Genomic DNA, 8,498 nt, shown 5'->3' with positions numbered 1-8,498 from the left:
TATTCATCACACTCAGCATCACCCACTTCTAATAAGCCAGGAGCAACAGATTTTAACCACATTTTCTTAGGGGATTCTCTTTCTAAAAATAACAGCATCTCAAAGATCTTATCCAGTAATCCTTTTTTCTCCTTTTTGGCCCCAAAATATGGCTCATATACAGTCGAACATTGTCAAAACAAAGAATGAGACAGAAACACCCTGTGGCTTTTCAACTAGGTGATTTGTCTGAAAAGCAGTTTGCTGTGCCAAATTAGGGGTAGAAAGTAATGTAACCTGGGTTTCCCATTTCAGATTATTCCAGTTATGAAGATCCTTGGCAACAGGTTCCTCACTAGCTTCCCCTGCATGAGCAAGAAATGATCCAGCTCTTGAGAGGACTGGTCTTTAGCTGGATGGGTGAGTCTTTCCCTGTCCTGGGCAAAAATCAGGTGAATCTGAGCTGCATGGGGCTCCTTCCACTCCTTTACTACTCTGAATTTTTTCCAACCGTGCTTAGGTAGAAGACAATTCATGCTCTGGACAACTGGGGCCAGGGTCCCTGGCACCTCCTGGGGCATGCATTGGTCACCCCATCAACGTACAGAGCCCGTATTTCTATGTCTATTCCTACATTGCAACTTGGGTTGGATCCTATTATTTCTCCATTTGTTCACTGAGCGTCCTCAAGCCATCTCAGCCCACAGGCTGTGAAATCCAGCTGTGCCAGAATACTCATAAAATTCTAGTTTGAGAGTTTTTCAAGTGGTCAAAATATGTTTATTTTTACAGAAACATCTTTTTGTACTTTTTCTGGATTGCATAACAGGAGGTGTTTGGTTGCATTGTGAAATGCCTGGGCTGGGCTGCTTGCATTTTGCTGCAAACGTGGCTGAGTCTGGAGGGAGGATGTCCAAAAGGCTGAGGTCAGAAATCAGCAGGTCTTGTTTTAACAAGACAGCTGAATTCATTACAGGCTTTTTGCTGAGCATGCAAGCAGCAGCAAAGGAAAAAAAATCGTCTCTCAAGTGGTGCAACTGCTCCTAGCTCTTCTCTGGTGGCTCATGTCCGACATGATGATTTTAACCTGCTAGATTGAAATCTGCAGATGAAATGGAACACCTTCGTCCCTTCTCAGGAATATCTAAGAACATTTTTTCCCACCTCTTGCTGGTCAAAAGACATATGACAGCATCTGGTGCATTGTACCTCTTAAAGGTGAGGATTTTGTGTACCTAGCTTCAGTTGTTACAAGTTTAATTAACTTCATAATTAATTTCTAAGTTTCTGATGGTGCTGCCATCGGAGCTGTCAGACTCATTTGATTGCTGCAGTAGTGATGCGTACGAATGATTAGAGGACTTTGTTCCCATTGCAGATAATGGGAAACCTAATATTATTACCTATTAATGTGAATTTTTATACATCTTCCAGCTCTGCTGCAACTCCAAGAATAATAAAATATTCTGTTTCCATCTTTTAAGTGTCTTTATGCACTTAAGCAAAAATTTTGGTTTCTGCTTCCATATTTTCTTTGCTTTTTGTATTCAGACACTGCCTCGTGGAGCTTCTGTTCTCTTGAGACACAGCAGTGAAGGAGAAGAACCTGCTAAAGGTTTTTAATAATTGGATTTTCTTCTGGTTGCTAACATCTCCTGTCATATCTGCATCTGTTTTTTATCTTATCACAGAGGTACAGACAACGTGGCTGGAAGGGACATTAAGAGGTCCTTGTCCCTGAAGGGACGATCACTAATGCCTCATTTCAGATAGGTATCTGCATAACCTGTTCTTGACAACTTGCAGGTACAGGTATTTCCCAATCACTCTAAGCTTTTTTTTTTTTTTTTCCTAATGAGAATTAATATTTCTTGCTGTAACTTAAGCCTATTATTTCTTGTTCTATCACCACTCAGTGTTTATTTGCTTTTCTTTTGGCATGACCTGCATAACCATTTTAAATAACGCTAAGTAACTCCTCAGATTTCTCATCCCTGTTTAGCAACCTTCCCTCTTCAAAGCCCCAGTGAAGTATCTTCCCAGGTATTTTCCAGATACCTGATCCTTCCTGTTGCCTTTTCCTGAACTCCCACTGGCAAACACCTTGAGACAGGCTTCTCCAACATGCTTGTTTTTCCATTGCTTTTGATGTAAAGTCATCTTAGTAATGACCAGCAAGAAAGGCTTCAAATAGTCCCTGCAGCTGGTCCTTTTGCAGGAACCAGTTTAAAAAATACTTTTATCCTGAGGTGTATAAAGATATTTTATGAGCATAGTCATGGTCTTTGGCTTTGTTTTCTTAGTTGTCCTGCTGGCAGGAGTACAACACCTGTGCACAAGCAGCACCAGAAGTCTTCTACGTGAAGACCTGCAAGTAGGAGGAAAGGCAAATAATGGCTTATTGACACCTGGAACGAGAAGCGGCTTCTTTGTGAAGGAATTAAACAGGATTTGGAGAGGTGGGTTTCCAGACCAGGCATCAACAGCTGTACCTGGAGAGCTTTGGGTGTTGCTGCGCTCAGCCACGCGGAGAAGCTGTGCGATCAGAGGAGGGCTGGGAGCTGGGCCGCAGGCTCACCTCAGCCGCTCACACCAGCGATGTTCACCCCTCATGGGCTCCATTTGGCTGGGCAGGTGGCTGGTTTGGTGGCACCGCCACATGAGGCCTGGCAGCTGCCTCCCCATGGTGCCCCCGTCAGTGAATTTGCTACTCCAGCTGCCTCCCATTATTCTGAGGTGAGTGTCCACAGGAAGAAATGCTCACGCTCAGCCCGGAACATTTTCTCCGAGGCCAGAATATTTCCTTTTGTCACCAAAAAGCAAAGCAGAGGCTTGTGCTGGCTCCAAGCCTCTTCTCCTGACACTTGTAACATACTCAGTGACGGTCGAGGTAAGGCGAGCCTTTACGGAGGTTTTATGAAGGTTTTAGATGCTGTTTTCACTAAATAAACTTTGATGGAGCGTGAAGCTACAGGTAACATGACAGGTTTGGATCTAGTGCTGTAATCAAGATGAAGAGGCTGCTGTGCACGCACAGTGTGAAGCAATCATTACAGACATAGGTGTCTGAATCATAGGAAATTAGGGCTGGAAAGGGCTTCCGCAGATCATCCCTTCTACCTCCCACCCAAACCCTGGATAAACTCTACCTACGACTTCCTGGCAAATATTTGTCTGATCTTTTGTTAAAAGTTTCCAGTGATGAAGCTTTTCACAGATTTTCTGGGGCAATTTATTCCGGTGCTTGACTACACTCACTCATTTTCCTAATGTATAATTTAGGCAGGACTAACGTGTAACTTATCTTTAGACAAGAAAACAGTATCATCAGAGAAAGGTAATATTTCTACTTATCTGTAGTAGAACTGCAGTTAGAGCCTAACACACTGAAATACTATGAAGAAGCTAAACCAGAGAGACCTGTGTGGATATGTACGTGGGTCTGAGCATGGTAGCAGCGAACTCGTCAGGGAGCTATGTAAATTAGGCAGCTGGAAGTGCTGAGGTCTGATGTTTTTCCCAAGTTTCTCTCTCTCTGGGCCCTAGGTGTCTTAGTCAGTGCTGTGAAGTGATGCTTCCCTCCGTGCAGGTTTCACAGCTCGGAGCCTCTCCTTTAGAGGCAGAGCTCACTCCCGTTCTGCAACACATGCTGCAAGGAGGAACGAACTGTATGGATCACACAGCTGTGGAGTACTCAGCAGGATGAGGGAAATTGGGTTCAAGCTCCTCTTTTACCTGAGGAGACTGGGTTCACAACTTGCACTAAGGTGCCTTGTCCACAGACTGTTCACAGTCTTCGCCTGTTGCAATGTTCTGCCTGGTGTAAAATAATCAAAGTTTTCATTACATTGGAAAGCAAGACTGAGATTTTCAGCCTTGCAATTAGATGCCTGCATGAAAGCTTGAAACAGTGGGTTTGGGCCTGTCCAGCAGGATTGCATCAATATTTTATGCAATATTTGTTTCATGTAAAATGCATACACAAACTTTGGCTCGAAGAGCAGGTATCGCCCTCCACCCCCAACCACTTTTCTCAGGAGCCGTGCACATTTTCAGTGACTCACTGAACATTTCACTTTTCCGCACAGCGGAACAAGTTTAGCAGGTGAAGCAGAGCCTACCCTGCCCTCGGTTACACACCCTTTGGGAGGTGAGTAACGGTGGTTTGAATCCTTTCCCACAAAGGGAAGAACTGAACTCTATGGCCCACTTCTTTGTGGCTACATAATCCCATAGCCCACTTCATGGTGGCTATGTACCCTTATCGCTCCCTTCCGGCTCCCCTCGTGCCAAAAAGACCCGTTCCTTTGTGGTGAAGGACCAAGGAGCAAAGATCCTGAGGGCCCCAACTGGATTTAGATTTAAATGGCCTCTCCATGAACATGCAAGAAATCTACAGATCAGAAAATCTCTCATGCTCCTGTGTAGCGAACTAACTCACACATTAAACTTAGTAAAGTGTTAAGGGATGTTGACTGCTTTTAAAATGGTTATCCTACATCTTAGAGAATGGGACACCAATTAATTAACATATCCTTCTTGCTATTATTCATCAAAGAATTTTTATCTAATTATGGTAGTCTACTACAAACTTTTCCCCAGGGAGTTTCAGACTGTGGTATTGCTAGGTGTGTTGAATAAGTTAAGGGTGCACATTTCTAATTCAGCCATTCAGGAGTATTTTAGAGTCTAATTCCCATAGATCTTCTCTCTTTTGTTTTAATCTCAGATGTGGTTAAATTAATTCTGGAAAATTAATTAACAACCTGTATAGAGAAAATGAGATTGAAAGCAGTTTGCATGAATATGGCAAAAAGAAAGAGGATTCCCAGTTTAAGGGGAGAAGAAAAAGGGCAACAAGCACAACAAAACAATAGACCTCGAGAAGGCAGATTTGAGCAAATTCAGGTAATGCATGAATAAAATTTCAGGGGGAGCAAATGAGAGAGAAGGGTAAGTTAAGAGAAAGGCTGTCATTCAGAAAGGAGCAGTATGAAGGACAGGCACAGAGAAATTCCAAGAGCAGAGCTAAGGCAGGACACACAGGCCTGCCTGTCTGCGAGTTTGTCACTGTACTCAAAGGCGAGTTGAAAAAGAACAAAATGGAAAGGAAGTTATATGAATGAATAGTTACAGGAAAAGAAGAATAGCATGAACAATTAGGGATAGGATCCAAAAGGTGAAAGCATAAAGCAAGATGCAACTTGTAAAAAGATGACAACAAGAAATTTGGCTTTAAGCAGGCTTACTAAGGGAAGAGCTAGGCAAGAGGAAGGCCTCTACCTCACTAAACAGCTTGATGTAGAGAAGGTTGGAATACTCTTCTTTTTTTTTGCTCAGCTTTCCCTAAAAAGTTCGATGATGATCAAATCTGTAATAACTAATACCAACCAAAAAAGTAAGATTTCAGCCTAGAATAGGGGAAGGATGATCTGGAGACATCTTGGAAGGCAAAGATCTTAGGCGTTCGGTGTTTCAGCATGACTGATAAATTGCCCGGTATATTTAAAGTCAGGCTGTGGCAATCTCAGTGGAGAATGTACAGGAGGTGAACGGGAGCCCAGGATAAGTGCCCCTGTAGCACCCATGCCTAAAAGGGAGGGAGGAACGGAAGAGGAAATAAGGAATTAGAGGCCTTACTGACAACTGTTGAAAATCTAATTGGAAGTATCTGGATGATGAAAAAAATGATGGTACTTGTCAACGCAGATGTCAAGAACAAATTATGTCAATTCAGCTATATTTTCTTTCAAAGGGGTAATTGGCCTTATGGTTATGGAAGAAGTAACATGCCACCTGTCCTGACAGCAGCTGTTTACAGGGTCCCTTTGGATACTCTTACAAGGGTGTTAAGGAGACTGAGGTAGGATGAAATTAATACAAAAGCACAGATAAAGCTGAATTTTCCACAATTTATTTACAAAATGGAAGAGCTGGGGTTTCTGTAAGGCCCTTACTTAGGTTCAGCTCTGTTAAGTTTTCTACTTACTACAAGAACATATTTTTTTTACATGCCCACAATAGATGGAACAAGAAGTAATGACCTTAAGTTTCAGCAAGATTAATTTTAGACATTACTAAGAACTTTTCTAACTGTAAGTAGCACAAGCAGAAGCAGACAACTGCAGAGTTTCCATCACTGGACATCTCTAACAACAAGCTAAACAAAGACCTGCCAGGGATGAAAAAATGTAGTTGACCCTGCCTTGAAACAGAGGCATAGGTTAGGTCTCTCCCTCCTTTTTTATGTGATTAAAGGTATTCAAAAAAAAAATAATCTTCACTGCAAATGCAATAAAAATAAATAAATAAAAATCCCGACTTTAAAAAGAGAATAAGCTTCCCATTGGTTTCTGAAGTCATGCACTTACATACCTTTCAGAATCTAAGCCTCTGTCACATCAGATGCTAGTGATGTTTGTGAACATCACTATTTATCTATTATTTATCTGCATTTCTAGCATCTGTAATCACAATTAAATTTCAACATTGCTGTTGTGGTTCATGTTAAAGCTCCTTGCTTTGCATTGTTATTGCTGAGACACTGATCAGTCTCTGGAGCTTCTAATTAAAGGATGAACATTCATGGCAGAGAACTATAAAATGTATGTTTGTTGTGGTAGGCTAAGTGCTAAATGGAAATGCAGGGGTTTATCAAAGGAAGCAGTAGCAACACAGAGAAAATAATTCCAATTAAGAGAAAGCTTCAGCAAACACAATTACTGAAAGAAATTATGTCAGTGTTGTCTTCTTGGGTTCAGCACATGCATTGTTGCCTGCTGGGGTGTAGGGCTCTGCTCCAGCAAAACCCTAAAGTTTTGCATATTGCCAGGCACGTGCTTAGTTTCCCTAAGTACTCCCTGATGCCACTGGGAACACATGTAAACCTAAAGGTAAGCATACAACAAAATGTTTTTCTGGATGTACTTGAAGCTGTAAAAAATCAAAAACATCCCACCAACTGACAAGATCGTGTAGGAGGTTCAAGGAAGGGAAAATACACAACACCTGTGTTAATCAAATGGCTTGTCATTCACTGGTGGCCTGCGAGACTACACTGCTCTCTTCATTCAGATCAGCAGGGTTGCAGGGTTGGGCTGCTGAGCACGCAGCGACTCACAAGTCAGATGCACCTGAAGAAGGAGCTGGTGATCTAACACTTGTCGCCCAGAAGCTGGGGAAGAAAAAGGACTGTTTGTCAGTGCTGCCTGCTCCTCTCTGACAGGGACCAGTTGGTCCCTGCTAAGACCAGTCCCTGCAGGCTCAGTGATGTAAGCACTTTGGCAGTGGTGAGCAGAAAATGTGTTTTGGCACCAGGTCTCCTAGCCCAGACAAGAAAAAAAGCAAATTGGTGGGGACAAGTTAAATTAGAATATATGCAAAGGTAAAGTTTAATAATCTAAACTTCATCATACATGAATTCATACAAGAATTTTAGCTTCTCCAAACCATTTTTTACTGTGATACATGCAAATATTGGCTAGGCAGTACTATAATATAATTAATATAATATAATATAACAAAGATGTGTATGGATTTTTGGATTTTGGCTTAGTAACATCAAACATTTTCTCATGATGACATCAGGAGTCACTTCTGTGATTCACGACTCCATGACTTATGTTTCCAGCATGAAATCTGTGGAGTTACACCAAGAACCCTCCTGACCTTACAGGCTTTCTCCCTTGCTTTCAGTGACCTAATTAGCTCAAATTGCATCAACTACAAAGTGGTTTAATATGTCAAAGTGCCTGCCTGATGTCTCTCAGGCACACTTATGGACGTGCTGTGAATGTGCCTGTTTTTAAAAGCCAGTGAACTAAGAGCTGAAATGAAACCAAACCAAGCATCCTTTGCTGCATGAAGCTTTGGTTTCCCTAATGTCTTCCTTGTAGCAGAAGGCTATTACAAAATGTCTTCTCTACCACCAGCTTGCGTGATCTCTGCCTCATAAGAGAGCGCTCACCTGCCCTTTTCAAAAATAAGTGCATGCTGTCCTTAATGGCACTTCAGTGTGAGTTCATTAAGGTCATGTTGCCTCTGAACTCATCGACAGAAGACATTACAACAGGTGGGGTGGAGCAGATTACGGGACATCATCTGTTGTGGTGTGTCTGGAAACAGCAGGGACAAATTTTCACAGACAAGAAGGGAAGAGTCACGTAGCTGGGATGCTGCCTTCACATATCACCTTACATATCACCATATATCCCAGAATATATGAAGCAAGTGGGGAAAAAAAAGCCTTAATATGAAACAATTTAAAAACTTACGCAGTATTATCTGGCCTTTGAGTCTTTCTGTCATAATTCAAATAACATTATTAATGTATTTACAAATCTCACTTATTTTATTTGGTGCTTACCTTATCTCAATAGCTGTGATTAGATTTGAGAGTGTTTTTTTTTATGTAGCTGTATGTTAACCATTATATAGTCACATAAACAACAAGCGGTCCTCCAGAGGACACAAGCTCACAAACAACTATTGTTCACTGGGGCCACTGCCTTCCAGAGAGC

This window comes from Anser anser, assembly GCF_964211835.1.
Source record: "Anser anser genome assembly, chromosome: 2".
NCBI classification, from domain to species: Eukaryota; Metazoa; Chordata; class Aves; order Anseriformes; family Anatidae; genus Anser; species Anser anser.
Note: the sequence above shows the minus strand (reverse complement) of the source record.